Here is an 18,342-nt window from a genome sequence, read left to right as displayed (position 1 = left end):
CAGAGCAGTAATCCACACCTTTCCCATGTTAGGTGGAACAGAACAATATGCGGATGCTCATATAAAAGTAAACTCTCCTGAAGAAATCCATGAGCAGTTAAGAGACATAGATATTGAGGCATGGGAAAGGATTCCACCGGTAGGAGAGCATTATGTCTCTTGGACTAAAGTAATTCAAAAACCTAGTAAACCCTATGTTGAATTTTTATCACGATTGAAATTCACCTTGGAACGTACTGTTGTGGGAGAGGCTGCATGGCAACAACTGCTGCGCGTGTTGGCTTATGAGAATACTAATGAGGACTGTAGATGAGCCCTATTGCCTATTAAAGAATCTGGGGATGTGAATACATATTTAAGGGCCTGCAAAGACTTTACATCTGAATCCAGGCCTATGCAGGTGTTTGCTGAAACTATGGCCACTACCTGGCATGCTATGCAAACAAACCCTCTAATCTAAAGTGTTTTGGATGTGGTCAAATGGGACATATAAAGAAAAATTTTAAAAAGGCTACTGATGTTAACAAGAGAAGACCTGGAATTTGCCCTAAGTGTGAAAAGGGGAAGCACTGAGCAAGGGAGTGTAGAGCAAAAAGAGACAATAAAGGAATTCCTATAAAATATGCTTACCCTATGCAGGGAAACTCTCCATTGGGCTAGCCCCGGAGTCCAGGATTAATAACCGAGGGCAGCCAACCATCTTTTCCCTCGTCCCTGCCACAGCCCACAGCACCGCAGTGGACATACCAGCCTTAAAAGATTTTATTTTGAAAGGTGGTGATAAGCCACAAAAATTCCTACCAGAATTTATGGGCCTTTACCTGAAGCAACATTTGGCCTATTGACCGGTAGATCCAGTCTTAATACAAAAGGAGTTTTAGTACATTTAGGAATTATTGATGCTGACTATAATGGGGAAATAAAAATTTTAATGTCAGCTTCTGCAGATAATTCCTTTAAAAAGGGAGAACGAATTGCTCAAATTTTGTTATTACCATAGATATCTATTGGAAAGTCATTTAAACCCCACATTGGGGGATTTGGAAGTATTAACCAACAAAAATGTGTTTGGACTACTTATATTACTAAAATGCACCTAAGATTAAGATTAATATTCAGGAAAAGATATTGACAGGACTAATAGATACTGGCTCAGATATTACAATTATTAACACTCATGAATGGCCTAATCATTTATTATATAAAATAATCTCCTGTAATATTAAAGGAGTTAACAATACTCTTGTAAATTTTATAGGACAAGCAGTGTTGTATGTTACTATAACCTCAGAAGATAGACAGCTGTCCTTAAACCTTATATTATGGAAGTTCCAGTTAACATAATTGGTAGAGATGTACTGGAACAATGGGGAGCTCATATTCAATTTTAACATTTTTAGATGGAGCCCATAATGATATTATGGAAATCTGAGGAACCTCTTTGGATTGCGTAATGGCCTTTATCGAAAGAAAAATTAGAAGCAGCTTATCAATTAGTTGAAGAACAGTTAACCAACGGACATATTGAGCCGTCTATGTCACCATGGAATTCTCCAATATTTGTTATTAAAAAGAAGTCAGGGAAATGGAGATTGCGGATTGATTTACGAGGAGTAAAGGCATCCATGTACCCTATGGGGGCTTTACAACCTGGTTTACCATCGCCTGCAATGCTTCCTAAAAATTGGCCAATAGTAATAGATTTAAAGATTGCTTTTTTACCATTCCTGTACATGTAAAAAATTGTAACAGGCCGGGCGCTGGTGGCTCACGCCTGTAATCCTAGCTACTCAGGAGGCTGAGATCTGAGGATCGCGGTTCAAAGCCAGCCCGGGCAGGAGAGACCGTGAGACTCCTATCTCCAATAAACCACCTGAAAACCAGAATTGGCGCTGTAGCTCAAGTGGGAGAGTGCTCGCCTTGAGCTGAAGAGCTGAGGTGCAGAGCCCAGGCCCAGAGTTCAAGCCCCACGACCGACAAAAAAAAAAAATTGTAACAGACTTGCCTTTTCTTTACCACAAATAAATCATCAAGGCCCTTATCAGCGCTTCCAATGGAAGGTGTTGCCCCAAGGAATGATGAATTTTCCAACTATGTGCTATATGTTGATAAGATATATGTTGATAAGGCCTTAAAATCTGTTAGACAAAAATGGCCTCACATTTATATTTTTCATTATATGAATGATATTTTAGTTGCAGGACCAAATATGACAGAATTAAAAATGGTGTTACAGTGCTTACCCTCTATATTTAAAGAATTTGGATTAATAATAGCACCTGAAAAAATACAAAAAGACATGTTGGTAAAATATTTAGGATATGTTGTCTGTAGACAAACAGTCTACAGACTTTATCTTTATGACGTGATCAATTACATATGTTAAATGATTTTCAAAAGTTCCTATGAGATATTAATTGGATGGAACTGGCCTTAAGAATTCCTACTTATCAATTACATAATTTGTTTTCATTGTTACAAGGGGAGCCTGATTTACATAGCAAAAGAACTTTAACTAAGGAAGTTGAAAGAGAAGTACAATTTGTAGAACAGAGAATAAAATAAATGGTTTTACATCGAGTAACGCTAAATCAACTCATAAATTTATATATTTTAGATACATGGAAACACCCAAAAGGAATTATAGGACAAAATGAGATACCATTAGAATGGATTTATACACTGCATAGATTTACAAAAAATATGCCTTATGAACAACAGTTGGCAATTATTATTCAACAGGCCAGGCAATGGGTATTCACCCTATCAGGTATGATTTATTTGAAATTATCCTTCCTTTGCCAAAAGACCAAGTAAAATATTTGTTAAACATGTCTGAAATGCTATAAATTACATTAGTAAATTTTACTGGGCAATTTTCCTATCATTTTCCCAAAGGTAGATTGTGGAATTGCTTGCTTAAACAACAATTTGTATTTAATAATATAATTACCAAGGTCCCTATTTCCACTGCTCTTACTGTTTTTACAGATGGCTCCAAAACAAAAAGTGTTTATTGGACGACAAATAAATATTGGGTTCAAACAACTACTTTAGCATCAGTTCAACAAAATGAACTTTTTGCTATTATTAAGGTGTTACAAGATTTTGTGGGAGATGTTAATATTGTTACTGATTCTGCCTATGCTGTAGGGGTTGTGACTAATATAGTCACTGCTGTTCCTTCTTCATCTAAACCCCAGCTAAACCAATTATTTAAACAATTACAAGCATTACTGCAACAACATAAGGCCAAAGTGCTAACTCACATTAGGGCTCACTCTTCATTACCTGGGTACCTTGTATATGGTGATAATCAGGTTGATAAATTAGTTTTGCTTCTGCTAAACAAGATCATGCTCATTTACATACAAATGCTGGCCATTTACATATGCATTATAAAATACCTTATTCTCAAGGTAAACAAATTATAAAAAGGTGCCCTATCTGCAGACCAATGCATTTGAGAGTTGTACCTGCTGGAGTAAATCCTCAGGATTACAACCTAAGGAGCTCTGGCAAATGGACATAATCCATGTACAAGCCTTTGGCCATTTTTCCTTTGTACATGTTACAATAGATACTTATTCCAAATTTGGGCTTTTGCCCTTACGGGAGAAACTGTTAACCATGTAATAGAACACTTATTGGAAGTTTTTGCCATTAAGGGAGTGCCTGCCAAATAAAGACTGATATTGGATCAGCCTATAAAAGTATCAAATTTAAAAGATTTTGTGAACTTTATGATGTGGTACATATTACCGGAATATAATATAACTCCCAAGACAATCCATTATTGAACGAGTTCATTGCACACTAAAACAACAAATCAAAAAATTAAAAAGGAAAAGGTTGGATGAAGGTATGGATATTTTGTGGTTTTCCATGCAAAATCCTAAAATAATTTTACATCAAGCTCTTTTTATTCTTAACGTTTTTAACTTACCACAAGGAGATATTTTACCTAGAGCTGAGCGCCATTTTGAACAAATATCACAAAAACCTTATTTAAATGCTCCCACATAGATTAAGATTACATTGAAAGCAGAATGGCAACTAGGAACATTACATAAGGGATGAGGATAGAGTTTTGTGTCTACACAGGATGGCAAACAATACTGTCTTCCTGCACAATGGATACAGACGCGGCCCAGTGAGGACAGCCCCATATCCTGCAAGGAATCGGCCACCAGTTGAGGAAGAAGAAATCCCCACTGCCCACCTGGGGGCAGGTAAAAAAGTTGACTGGAGAAGGACAGAAGATGTTACAATGCACTGGTAAACCTGTCATGGCTGAGAACTTGTTCTGGCCATGTGTGCCCTGCTTGTTGTAAACCCTGTCCATGCTAATGCTAATGTAAGTTATTGGGCCTTTGTTCCTAACCCTCCTTTATTGGAACCTGTTGTTTGGGGAGACATGGATATAACCATCTATAATGTTCCTGCTGTTTAATCTCTCCTTGGAATAATTTGACATTTTGCAATAAGGATGATGGTAGCTTTTTAAATTTTACTTACTATACTCATCCCTTGTCTGTTTGTCTGGGGCCTCCTCCATGTTTAGTTATGAATTGGCAACATTGGGTTTTACCTGGGAAACGCACTTCCAATTCTAGAACACAGCTGAAGCGATTAACTACTTGGTCCATAAATAGTAGCTGCGAAAGTGTCACCTTTGATGGCAAGTTATCCTTACCTATGTGTCCTGATTTTACTTATATTGATTTATAATATCAGCCTTTTGTGTGGCAAGAGTGTAGAGGGACATTTGGAAAAGTGTTCAATAATTTTATTAATTAGGGACTTTTTGGACAGTTTATTAACACATGTTCAGAATGGAATAGTACCAGATGTGATTTATCAAAAGTTACTAGGATGCTGGAAGCCATTAATGGATCACTTACTGGAGATCGACTGATGGCCTAGGGAGATGGAGGCATTGCAGATGCATGCTGGGTTTCATGGCTGTACTCACTGCTTTTCAGACTCACCTTTGGAAGGTCAGAGCAGTGCTGAAAACCGTGATGCTATCAAATGGATCGTTTTCAGGGACGTCGAACTCTGCATCCACTTATAATTTTACTTTGTACAAATCTTATGATGTTACTGCTTGTATACCTATGCCTTATGTATTTTTAGTGGGAAATTTTACATTTTCTCCTAATATTTCTTGTTTTAATTGTCGCCTGTATTCTTTTTTTTATAATTTTATTTTATTTTATTTGTGAACATACTGTACAGATACGCAGGATAATGCGTATAATGCGTATATTTCTTACCAAACATTGCAGCCTCCTGCTTTGTTTACCCTTCACATCACTTCCCAGCCTCCCCTCCCCCCATCCCAATCCTTCTCCTTCCCCTCTCCCCCCCCCCCCGCACCGACGTTGTAAAGCTCATTTTGTACATGACAACTTGTACTTCTCATTGTTGCAACAGGTCCACCTGTATCCTTAAAAAACTGGGTTTTCCCCATCTCCTCCACAAGTTATACTTACATCAAATATAGTGAAAGCAGGGGTTATACTGTGGGGGAGGGACATACAAAGCAACAAAGAAATAATCTTATAAATGCATTAGAAACACATGCATGAAAGAAAAAAACATTAAAATACATATCTAAGGGTTCATTTTCCTGACATCACATTATCTGACCTTTTCTGCTTGACTCATACCTATACTAGATATTGCAAATAAGGGAAACCATGTGACCTATGTTTCTTTGGGCCTGGCTTACTTCACTTAATATAATTTTTTCCAAGTTTTTCCATTTCCTAACAAATGGGGCAATGTCATTCTTTCTGATGGAGGCATAGAATTCCATTGTGTATATATAGCACATTTTCTTGATCCATTCATCTACTGAGGGGAATCTGGGTTGGTTCCATATCTTAGCTATGGTAAATAATGCTGTAACAAACATAGTTGTGCTGGTAGCTTTAGTATGGTCTTGTTTGTAAATATTTGGGTAAATGCCCAAAAGTGGGATTGCTGGGTCATAGGGGAGATCTATGTGAAGTCTTTTGAGGAACCTCCATACTGCTTTCCAAAGTGGTTGAACAAGTTTACATTCCCACCAACAATGAAGTAAGGTTCCTTTCTGTCCATATCTCCTCCAGCATCTGTTGTTGTTAGAGTTCTTGATTTTTTGCCGTTCTAACTGGAGTGAGGTGATATCTCAATGTGTTTTGATTTGCATTTCTTTTATGGCTAGGGATGTTGAACATTTTTTCATGTATCTATTGGCCATCCTTCTTTCTTCTTCAGAGAAGTTTCTCTTTAAGTCTTTCGCCCACTTATATATTGGGCAGTTGTTTCTTTGAGGATTTGTAGTTGGGGGGTTTAATTTTTTGAGTTCCAAGTATATTTTAGATATGAGACCCTTGTCCGTTGTATGGCTAGTAAAGATCTTCTCCCAATCCGTGGGCTTTCTATTGATCTTGCTAGCTATGTCATTTGCCCTGCAGAAGCTCTGCAACTTTATGCAATCCCATTTGTCCAAACTTTCTTTGATTTGTTGTGTTTCCGGGTCTTTATTAAGAAAATTTCAGCCTGAGTCAAGGAGACCTAGGGTTTCTCCTATTCCGTCCTGTAATATTTTCAGAGTGTCTGCTTTGACTTCAAGGTCTTTGATCAATTTGGAATTGATTCTGGTGCAGGGTGATATATAAGGATCTAGCTTTAGTTTTCTACATGTAGTTAACCAATTTTGCCAGCACCATTTACTGAAGGGCTGTCTTTCTTCCATTCTATTGTTTTAGCTCCCTTATCTAAGATTAGATGGCTATAGGTCTGTAGGTTCATTTCTGGGATTCCAATTCTATTCCATTGGTCCTGAGGTCTGTTCTTTTTTTTTTTTTTTTTTTTTTTTTTTTTTTAAATTGTATTTTATTTTATTTGAGAACATACTGTACAGAGGGGCTACAATTACATGGGCAGAATAATGCATACATTTCTTACCAAGCATTGCCGCCTCCTCCTTTGTTTACCCTTCACTTCCCTTCCCTGCCTCCCCCCTCCCCCCACCCAATTTTACCCCCCTCCCCCCACCCAATTATACCCCCCTCCCCCCCCCACACCGAAATTGTAAAGCTGGTTTTGACATGACATTTTGTACTTCTCATTGTTGCAACAGGTCCACCTGAATCCTTAAACGATTTGTTTGTCCCCATCTCCTCCACATGATATACTGATATCAAATATAGTGAAAGCGGGGGTTACACTGTGGGGGAGGGACATACAAAGCAATAAAGGAATAATCTTATAAATGCATTAGAAATACATGCATGAAAGAAATGAAAACATTAAAATACATATTTAAGGGTTCATTTTCCTAACATCACATTATCTGGCCTTTTCCGCTTGACTCATACCTATACTAGATATTGCAAATAAGGGAAACCATGGGACCTATGCTTCTTTGGGCCTGGCTTACTTCACTTAATATAATTTTTTCCAAACCTTTCCATTTCCTAACAAATGGGGAAATGTCATTCTTTCTGATGGAAGCATAGAATTCCATTGTGTATATATACCACATTTTCTTGATCCATTCATCTACTGAGGGGCATCTGGGTTGGTTCCATATCTTAGCTATGGTAAATAATGCTGCAATAAACATAGTTGTGCTGGTAGCTTTAGTGTGGTCTTGTTTGTAAACATTTGGGTAAATGCCCAAAAGTGGGATTGCTGGATCATAGGGGAGATCTATGTGAAGTCTTTTGAGGAACCTCCATACTGCTTTCCAAAGTGGTTGAACAAGTTTACATTCCCACCAACAATGAAGTAAGGTTCCTTTCTGTCCACATCCCCTCCAGCATCTGTTGTTGTTAGAGTTCTTGATTTTTGCTGTTCTAACTGGAGTGAGGTGATATCTCAATGTTGTTTTGATTTGCATTTCTTTTATGGCTAGGGATGTTGAACATTTCTTCATGTGTCTATTGGCCATCCTTCTTTCTTCTTCAGAGAAGCTTCTCTTTAAGTCTTTCGCCCACTTATTTATTGGGCAGTTGTTTCTTTGAGGATTTGTTGTTGGGTGGTTTAATTTTTTGAGTTCCAAGTATATTTTTGATATGAGACCTTTGTCCGTTGTATGGCTAGTAAAGATCTTCTCCCAATCGGTGGGCTTTCTATTGATCTTGCCAGCTATGTCATTTGCCCTGCAGAAGCTCTGCAATCTTATGCAATCCCATTTGTCCAACCTTTCTTTGATTTGTTGTGCTTCCGGGTCTCTATTCAGAAAATTTCGACCTGAGCCAAGGAGACCTAGGGTTTCTCCTATTCCATCCTGTAATGTTTTCAGAGTGTCTGCTTTGAGTTCAAGGTCTTTGATCCATTTGGAGTTGATTCTGGTGCAGGGTGATATATAAGGATCTAGCTTTAGTTTTCTACATGTAGTTAACCAATTTTGCCAGCACCATTTACTGAAGAGGCTGTCTTTCTTCCATTCTATTGTTTTAGCTTCCTTATCGAAGATTAGATGGCTATAGGTCTGTAGGTTCATTTCTGGGTTTTCAATTCTATTCCATTGGTCCTGAGGTCTGTTCTTATGCCAATACCAAGCTGTTTTGATTACTATGGCTTTATAGTAGAGTTTGAAATTTGGTATTGATATTCCTCCAGCAGTGTTCTTTCCGTTGAGGAGCGTTTTTGCTATTCGGGGTCTTTTATTGTTCCATATGAATTTTTGGATTGCCTCCTCTATTTCCTTGAAGAATGAGGGTGGAATTTTGATAGGTATCGCGTTGAATTTGTAGATAGCCTTGGGAAGTATTGCCATTTTCACGATGTTAATCTTGCCAATCCAGGAGCATGGGAGGTTTTGCCATTTTTTAAGTTCTGTGTTGATTTCCTTTTTCAAGATTTTAAAGTTTTCATCATAGAGGTCCTTCACTTCTTTGGTTAAGTTAATTCCTAGGTATTTTATTTTTTGTGGGGCTATTACAAATGGAGTTGCTTTCCTAATTTCAGCCACACTTTTCTCATTGTTGGCATATAGAAAAGCCATTGATTTTTGGGGGTTAATTTTATAACCTGCTACTTTGCCAAAGTTTTGAATCAGCTTGAGTAATTTGGGAGTGGAGTCTATGGGATTCTTTAAATACAAGATCATGTCATCTGCAAAGAGGGAGAGTTTTATTTCTTCTTTCCCTATTTGGATCCCCTTTATGTGTGCATCTTGTCTTATTGCTGTAGCTTGTCGCCTGTATTCTTGCATTAATTCCTCTCTTAATTTTAATGACAGTAATAGTACTATGATATTACAATAAAGAACTCATATTTGGCTACCTGTTAAATTAGGAAGAGAATGGTCCCCAAATCCTTTGGATAGTGTTGTTATTGAATTTTTTACCAAACTACTAAAACGTACAAAGCGTATGATTGGAGCCATTATCTGTGATCTTAAAGTTAATTGCTATTACCACTGTTGCTGCAGTGTCTGGAATTGCCCTATACACTTCCTTACAAACTAAGCACTTTGTGGAAGAATGGCACTGGGATTCACATGAATTGTGGGTCTCACAGGTAGAAATTGATGCTCTAATATAAACACAGATTAATATTCTTAAACAGACAGTGGGATGGTTAGGAAAAATGTTATTGGTTGTGGAAAAACAGTTATTATTAAAATGTGATTGGAATTTTACTACCTTTTGCATTACTAATATAAAATATAATAAATCTATACATGATTAGAATGTAATACAGTAGTATTTATCTGGAAATTCTACAGCTGCTCAATTGATTGCTCAGTTATAATTTAATGTACATGATATTTTTGGTAAACAATTTACAAATGATGATGCTTCTAATATTGCTGATGCATTTATTAAACAATTGGAAGGGTTGGATCCGAAAGAAATACAACATAGCATTTCAAATACTACTAGTAGTATGGGAATCATGATTGTTATTATTTTGTTTGCACTTGTACTGTTATATTTGATTTTTATGAAACCAATGCAAGCGTCTATGATAATGCTGTGGAAAGCTTTTCTTTTAAAACAAAAGAAAAAAGAATAGAGTTGTGAAGACTCAGGGTCTATGTTAAAGGGGCAGAATGATGCAAGCTCTGGCCTCAGGATTATCCGAGGGCTGTGTTTGAGTATTAAGAAAACTCTTGGATGCCGGGCTAGAGAGGGAAAATTTTCTCTCTCCCTGTCTCAAAACACATGTCACAGACTCTTGGGAGCTGAGGAAGTAGCTCTTCTGCTTGCTTAAGCATAGATAAGCAGCTGGTCAAGCATTTTCCTGATATTGAAGAAGTGGTTTGAGCTTGCTCTAAAATAGTTTAGATAATACAATACCAAGACATTGTCTCATAGGTCAAGTAAAAATGTATCTGTTGAAATTTTTGTGTGAATGTCTTCTGACCAAATCTTGGCAAAGATCATGCTTGCTTGTCTTTAAATACCACTGACAATAAAGCACAGCATTCAGTGGCAATTGCTGTTTGCACTCTGCATCCCTTATGTCTTGGTGATTTCGTTACCCTTACCCAGGGATCCCAACGCAGTAGATGTTGACAAAAGCCCACTCGGGCAGGAAGGTTTCCTAGATTCTTATCTCCAATAAACTTCTCAGCAAAAGACAGACACAAGTGAGCTGAGGTTGAAATAGTAGGGCACACGCCTTGAGAATAAACAGGCTCAGAGAGAGTGTCCAGTCCCAGAGTTCAAGCCCTAGGACAAACCAATAAAACAAAAACAAAAATAAAAACAAATCCCAAACCTAGCATTTTTCTCACTGTATACAGAGGAAGTAATTAAGGGAAATTGCTTCCTGTGTTACATACAGTTAGAAGAAAGAAGATGTCACACAATTATTCTCTTCATACCATGTTATACCAAAGCCTCAAAAAATTGCCCTTTTACGGGCTGGGAAGGTGGCTCAGTGGCAGAGCGCTTGCCTTGCATGCCTAAGGCCCTGGGTTCAATTCCTCAGCACCACATAAGCAAAAAGAAAAATACCGGAAGTGGTGCTGTGACTCAAGTGGTAGAGGGCTAGCCTTGAGCTGAAGAGCTGAGGGATAGCGCCCAGGCCCAGAGATCAGGCCCCACTACCGGACCAAAAAAAAATTGCCCTTTTTCTAAATTTATAAATTAATATCATCCATTTGTTGGCAACTCTCTCTACATTATTCACATTATCATTTTATACATGAAGTGTTGTAATTATCTATTAGCTGGGTTCTAATTATAACTCTTATGAAAGAATATTCTAGGCAAATAGAATGCAAGAAACATTTGTAAATTTGTCAATTAAACACTGTACTTAAAAAGAATTTTGTAAGTATCTTATAGAATATGAAATTACAAACAAAACCAAAGTATTTATTTTAAATCTAAACTCCAATTTAGCAAGATCTACATAGTCCTTCATTAGATTAACTTTGCTATTTCTCCAGGCTTAAGTTTTTGTAATCCTTCATCCTTTCCTTGGAATCAAACAGAGTGATGATTACTTACTTTTTCAAATTTTGGATGGGAATCATGATCCATTTTGCATCTAAGGTTCTGTAATGAAGAGTGCATTTAAAACACAACTGAGGATTATATATGAGTTGCACTCCAATAGGAAACTTGACTTTTCAAAACATAATGACAAAATTAGCCCAAACGTCCAACTTTGTATTCCTTACTTGTTTGGTTTATTTTATTAAGACAAAAGTATACTACCTGGTCCAGGGAAGGTATCACTGTGTAATTCCACTATCTAATCTCCTATCTTAATCTCAGTGCTAGAATTCTAGCCTTGTATCACATTGCCCCTCCATAGATTCTTGGTTTATTTAATCTAGATACAGACTAGCAATTCTGAACTTCTCCAGTAATATTATCCACTGCACTGCTCAGAGTGTTCATGTACTCTTCAAAGATGTTCTAACATTTGACACAGGATATGAACATTTTCAGATGCACCTGCAGGAGTCTCTGATTCATTCCTCCATGGATCTGATCCCTTTAATAATGATTACTTGACTCTCTTACTATCTCTGGTCCCTATCTATGTAGTATTCTTAAACTTTTTTGAAGAAAGTTCACTTGAGGATTTTCTAACATTAAAAATTATCAATTGATTCTAGTCTTACTCAGGACATATTTTCTATTGTTTTCTAACTTTTCCACATATTCTGAGAGTTGCTTCATATGTGTATTTGTGGACATATAAGTGCCTCTGTATATATGTGTATGATTGCATGTATGTATGCAAAGCCTCAACATCTTATTCAGCAATCTTGCTCATGACTGGTATTCCAATAGTTGAGTCATTCTTCCAATCCAACTTTTGGCTGGTTAATTATATATAGTTTCTCAAAGACTGTTCTGCCCAGGCTGGATGCAAACTGAACTTCCCAGACTACTTTACATTCTTAGGTTGTATTGCTCCAGTAGTATCAAATTTTAAATTACAAATATTTTGTGAGTGTAAAGGCTAAGGTGTAGCATAGATTTTTAACTAAAGAATTTATATAAAGATAGATGAACATGCACATTACATATGCTAAGTGTACACTGTTAGAAATGTGATCCTAAGCTTGGTGGTGGTGAGATCTTCGGATAGGGTTTAAAGCCAGCCTGGACAGGAAAGTCCCAGAGACTCTTTTTCCAATTAACTACAAGAAAATTAAAAGTGGCACTGTGGCTCAAGTATAGAGCATTAGGCTTTAGCTGAATAGCAGAGGGACAGCTCCCAGCCCTGTGTTCAAGTGCCAAGACCACCACCAACAAAAAATATATAAGTAAAGGAAAGAAAATAAATGTGATCTTATCCACCAGTTGATGGCTAGTATAATCCCTGCTCTCTCAGGATGGACTTTTTTTCCAATTAAGTCCATGCTCTTATATCTGATTTGCATTGGAAACAGAATTATGCTTCTATTCTACTGTCTACAAAGTTGCGTGATTAGCAAGCATGATTTAGAAAGGGAGTGGCCTCATACTTCGTGTTCCACGTAGGAGTAATGCTAAGTGACATCAACTGTATAGACGTCTCTTCAAAGAAGAAATATTAGATGTTTATTGGAAAGCTAGTATTTGACTTTTTTTATTGTGAGAATACCGTACACAGGAGTTACAATTACACAGGCAAGATAACGAGCACATTTCTTATCAAGCATTGTTGCCTCTTCTTTGTTTCCCCTTCCCTTCCATTCCCATACCCCCTCTCCCCTCACCCTATCCTCCCCCCCCACCAAAGTTGTAAAGTTCGTTTTTCAACATAATGACTTGTACATCTCATTGTTGCAATGGGTCCACCTGTATCCCTAAACGATTTGTTTTTAGAGAATATGTCCAGCAAAGATTCTATAACATAACTCAGCAAAAGTAGGTGCACTGAATCATTTTGGAATTAATTTTTTTGCTTGGGAAGATTATTGATCTTGTCGTTCCTTTTGGGAAAACTTAAAGTCATATTTCACTTTTTGTTGGTTGTGTGGCTTGAATTCTGATCCTGGGCACTGTCCCTCAGCTCTTCAGTTCAAGTTGAGCGCACTACCACTTTAGCTACAGCACCACTTCTGGGTTTCTGGTGGTTAATTGAAGATAAGGGTCTCGTGGACTTTCCTGACAAGGCTTGCTTTGAAACACAATCCTCTGGTCTTAACCTCCTGAGTAGCTAGGATTACAAGTGTAAACCACCAACACCCAGCTCATATTTGCATATATGTGCACTGAATGACACTGTGTAGACAAAGAAAGGAATTTTTAACCAAATGATAACATAGTAGATTTTCAGAAAAATTGAGGTAGCAGTAAATATGTCCTCCTTTTCCATTTTGTTACATTAATGACTCATGAGCTATGGGACCCTTACATTAGCATCCTGTGACATCTGTATAGGTGTATTTAGTATCAGGAAATGTTCATAGAGAAATGTAGAAAGAATGAGATTTTTAGAAAACAAAGGAGATAAGGTATGAAAGAACAGCATAGAAGGAGATACATTTATCATGCAGAGATTAAGAACTAGCCTAAGAGATTTAGAATGCTAAAGGCAATGAGGAAAAGCCTACTTGAAAACTAGCTCTTCAGTAACCAAAAATGGTTCTCTAGACCAGTTTCTGGTAAACTTAATTACTATCATTTTTTCCTTCCATCTGGAGTTATTCCTTATTTTCTGTCACAACTATTAATTAGCTTCTGCCTTTTTGGTGCAAAAACTGACCAGAAAGTTTTCAAAATCACACATAGACTATTTTCACTTTGTGATTAGCAGTGATGACACAAAATCCTGGAATCGTTGAATTTCCAGAATTAATCTTCACCTAACATCTAAGCACATTCCTGGCATTAATTGCTGTGACTTAATGGACAAACCTTTTTTTCAACACAGTGTCCTAACATAAGTAAAATACATGAATTAGGCGCTATTGTCAGGTGTCAGTATGAAAGGAGCAATTATATATTTCAAGTATGGGTTCTTTATTTTCCAATTACTATTTTTTTGCCAGTTCAGGGGCTTAAACTCTGTGGTAGGGAATTATTCCTGAGCTTTTTTTTTTTCTCAAGGCTAGCACTCTACCACTTGAGGCACAGCATTCCTTTCAGTGTTTTTCTTTTTTATGTGTTACAGTGGAATTGAACCCAGGGTTTCATTCATGCTAGGCAATCACCATACCATGAAGCCACATTCCCAAGCCCTAAGAGAATTTCTTAAGAAGGCATTACATTTTCATTCCGTAAGTATGTATCATAAGTTTGTCCAGGTGTTAGAAAATGATGTAGAAAGCAATACAATATAATAAGTCCAGTAAGGCTGGATGGACAATGAATTTCACAGTCTAGCCAGGGCACAGTGGGTCTTACCTTAGGGAGCTGTTTGAACAGGCTAAGCGAGACAGCTCGTGACCCAGAGCCCACCTCCAGAATGAGAGGGTCACCTTGGATTCCAGCCATATGGGGATGCTGGGCCCCTCCTCCAGAACCCATTCAACCAGTTTTTGTGAAAGAGAGAGAGAAAAGTCAGAATTACAATTAAGTCGGGTGGCGGTGGCTCAGAACTCTAATCCTAACTACACAGAAGGCTGATATATGAGGATCATGGTTCATAGCCAGACCGGGCCGGAACGTCTCTGAGACTCTTATTTCCAAAGAACCACCAGAAAACCAGAAGTGGTGCTGTGGGCTCAAGTGGTAGAGCACTAGCCTTTTGCTGAGGAGCTCAGGAACAGCGCCCATGCCTAGGGTTCAAGCCCCCAACTGACAAGAAGTGGACTTCCTACCACAAGAAGTGGATTGAATAGCACCCATTGTCCTTGGGAGCATGGTAATGAAGTCAGGACGAGTTTCCTGTGAAGTTAAAATGATAAGGAGATCACCTGACTTCTCCGTGCCTCGGTTTCCCCAGATGCAAAACTCAACACAGTGAAGCATCCCCTTCCTCATGGGGATAGGGTAATGATGAAAGAGAGCCATGTTTTGTTTCAAAATCCCCACCTGTTTTTGACATGACATTTTGTACTTCTCATTGTTGCAACATGTCCACCTGAATCCTTAAATGACTTGTTTGCCCCCATCTCCTCCACATGTTATACTGACATCAAATATAGTGAAAGCGGGGGTTACATTGTGGGGGAGGGACATACAAAGCAACAAAGAAATAATCTTATAAATGCGTTAGAAACATATGCATGAAAGAAACGAAGGGGGAGGGGGGAGGCTGGGAAGGGAGGTGAAGGGTAAACAAAGGAGGTTGCTGCAATGCTTGGTAAGAAATGTATGCATTATACTGCCCATGTAATTGTAGCCCCTCTGTACAGTATGTTCTCAAATAAAATAAAATAATATTAAAAAATAAAATAAAAATAAATAAAAAAAAGAAAATAAAAAAATCCCCACCTGTTGCATGATTAATAACTGAGCCCTTTTCGGGTATCTTCCTGTCATTTGCTAACAGAATAGCCGAGAACCTTCTCTAAAGGCCACTCCCTCCATGCCAAGTCATGCTCCAGAGATTCCCTCTGTATAAATCCCTTGTTTCCTCAAAACTGTCCTGTGAAGAGAATGAGGTCTGATGGTTGTGGTCCTACCCAGGGCTTCACCTGTGGTCAAGAATCGGCTGCTGTGGACTAAATGTTTGGGATAATCCATCTAAATCGATGACTGAGCATGGTGCTACATGTCTACCATCCCAACTACAGAGGACCAGGTCTGGTGGAGCGGTAGAGCATACCTCTCCCAGATAGGAGGACCTCAATCCAGTCCAACCAGAATCATATATTGAGTCTCTGTTTCAGAAATGCACAAGACAGAAAGGTGGCTCCTCAGAGCCAGCGTGAGGAAACAAGCAGGGGGTCATGGTGCCCCCAGAGGGGTGTCTGACCACGGGTAGTGGTGATTTGGGGGCAGCCACTCACCTGTGCTGCTGGGAAAAGCTGCTGGGGGCTGCTCCAGGTGGGGCAAGCATCAATGGCAGTGGCATTGCAAACAGATGGGCCAAGAGCAAAGAACCAGGGCCAGGGACCAGGTCAGTGCTTTAGGAGGGCTGGCAGGCACCTTTACCTGAGGTTTGAAATCCCGCACCTGAGGAAGGGGGGAGGGAGCCAGGGTGTGGGCAGGCTTCTCAATTTCCTACTATAATCCAAAGTCGCTTGAGTCTCTTCCTCACCACTCAGCCACCTCTACCTTCCTCAACTGCTGGTAATGTTGTAAACTAACAGAGGGAATCCAGGTGCTACTGGGCATCACAGAATGTGGGCGTGGTCACCATTCTTGTATCCCATTGGTCAGAAAGAACCATGAAATAATGGGGGTGTGGCTGGATTTCTGTGATGCAAGCAGCATGGGTGGAGTCAAAAAGACAGCAGCTCCCACAGCCCTTTTCCCAGGGACCAATTCAGTTGGAGACAAGAGGGTGACCTGCTTTAGCTGGATGGCTGCACAGATTGTTGTGTATGTCTGTTTGTTACCAGACCCGGACCTTGAACTCAGGATCTGGGAACAGTCTGTGAGCTGCTTTTGCTCAAGGCTCGCCTTCCACACTGGAGCTCTGGGCTTCTGGCTTTGTTGGAACTGAAGTTGGACAGAGGTCTCAAGGACTTTCCTTCCTAGGATGACTTTGACCATGATCCTCCCATTACAGCCTTGTAAGTATCAAGGAGGACTGTTGAGAGCCACTGGTGCCTGCCTAATCATTGGTCTTGCTGATATTCTTGGACAGACCGGTGCGTACCCTATCCCCAGGTTGAAGTGTTGGGAGCTGGAGCCCACAGTTGGAATCCTGGTCCTGCCACCTCCAAATGGCAGGAGATTCTAAGGAACTCATTCCTATCCATATGAATACCAATGGAACGTGATGTATGTCCTGATTGAATGGGCAGTTCTTGAATGATTCTAGGATAAAATTATATACAATATATTATAGGACACTGATCGATTTTAGTTAATTCTTTATTAAGCATTTAAACAATCACATTCATAAAATTTAGACATAATAAAATACATAAGAATTGGGCCTCACATACTGTAAATGTGCCATTTTTCTGCCAGGTCTGGGATTGAAACTCATGGTCTTAGTAACTCTGTTGCACTGTGTGGGAATGGGAAGCTGGCCTCCTTGAAGTCAAGAAATTCCGGTCTGTTCCTTATGCCTAAAATAGATCCTCACCACTAGAAAATATCGTATTCATTTAGAATTTACATATATGATTTATATTTATATACATTGGTTGACTCCATATTGCATTCAGTATAGTTATTTTATTTTTTGTTTTATTCATGTATTGACCATTTATTTTATTGACTATTATGGAACATAAAACATTGATTACATTGATTACAAAGGATATAGGTCTGCATATGTATTCCACTTCATACCTTACACCCAGAACTTTCAGAGAAAAGGAAAACATGTGTCACCATCATCTTCTTCCTCCACGATTCATTTTTGGTAGTGCTGGCATCTTAACTCAAGGCCTACAAGCCTAGAAGGCCCAATTCATGAATGGGTGAGTGTTAGCATGCCATCCTGGGGCAAATTGAGCTGACAGGGTGTTCCCAGGACCTCAGATCAAGCCCCAGGGGTTACCAAAATAAGAAAAGATTGACATGCAGATGGCAGTACGCTAATAAATATATATCTTTATAGAGTGTCAAAGATGTTATATAAACTACATTCTTACCAATTCCTGGGTATTAATTGTGCCTCAATGTAGTTAATGTAATTAATGTAATGTAATTAATAAATTGTTTCCATTCTTAAACTATTAATGAAATCAATGTCCTGAATTTATTGCATTCCTTTAAGTAATAATATTCATTCAATGCTTCATAAATATTAAATCAATCAGCCTCCTGAAATGATGCTGTCTAATTTTATAAAGCATCATCCATGATCAAT

At 38.5% G+C, this 18,342-nt stretch overlaps 1 long non-coding RNA gene across 1 annotated transcript in view; it reads right to left on the bottom strand.

Moving 5' to 3' along the window:
- The window catches only part of LOC138815516 (uncharacterized), a 29,350-nt gene extending 17,830 nt beyond the window's left edge, over positions 1 to 11,520 (bottom strand). Inside the window, exon 1 of the long non-coding RNA XR_011368340.1 lies at positions 11,469 to 11,520. This is a non-coding gene — a long non-coding RNA (uncharacterized lncRNA). The remainder of the gene's footprint in view (positions 1 to 11,468) is intronic.
- Between the last annotated feature and the right edge of the window lie 6,822 nt (positions 11,521 to 18,342).

The sequence above is a fragment of the Dipodomys merriami genome, unplaced genomic scaffold (assembly GCF_024711535.1).
Source record: "Dipodomys merriami isolate MVZ:Mamm:240054 unplaced genomic scaffold, mDipMer1.0.p SCAF_645, whole genome shotgun sequence".
Lineage (NCBI taxonomy): Eukaryota > Metazoa > Chordata > Mammalia > Rodentia > Heteromyidae > Dipodomys > Dipodomys merriami.
The sequence above is the reverse complement of the archived record's forward strand: the minus strand, read 5'-3'. Positions and strand labels throughout refer to the sequence as shown.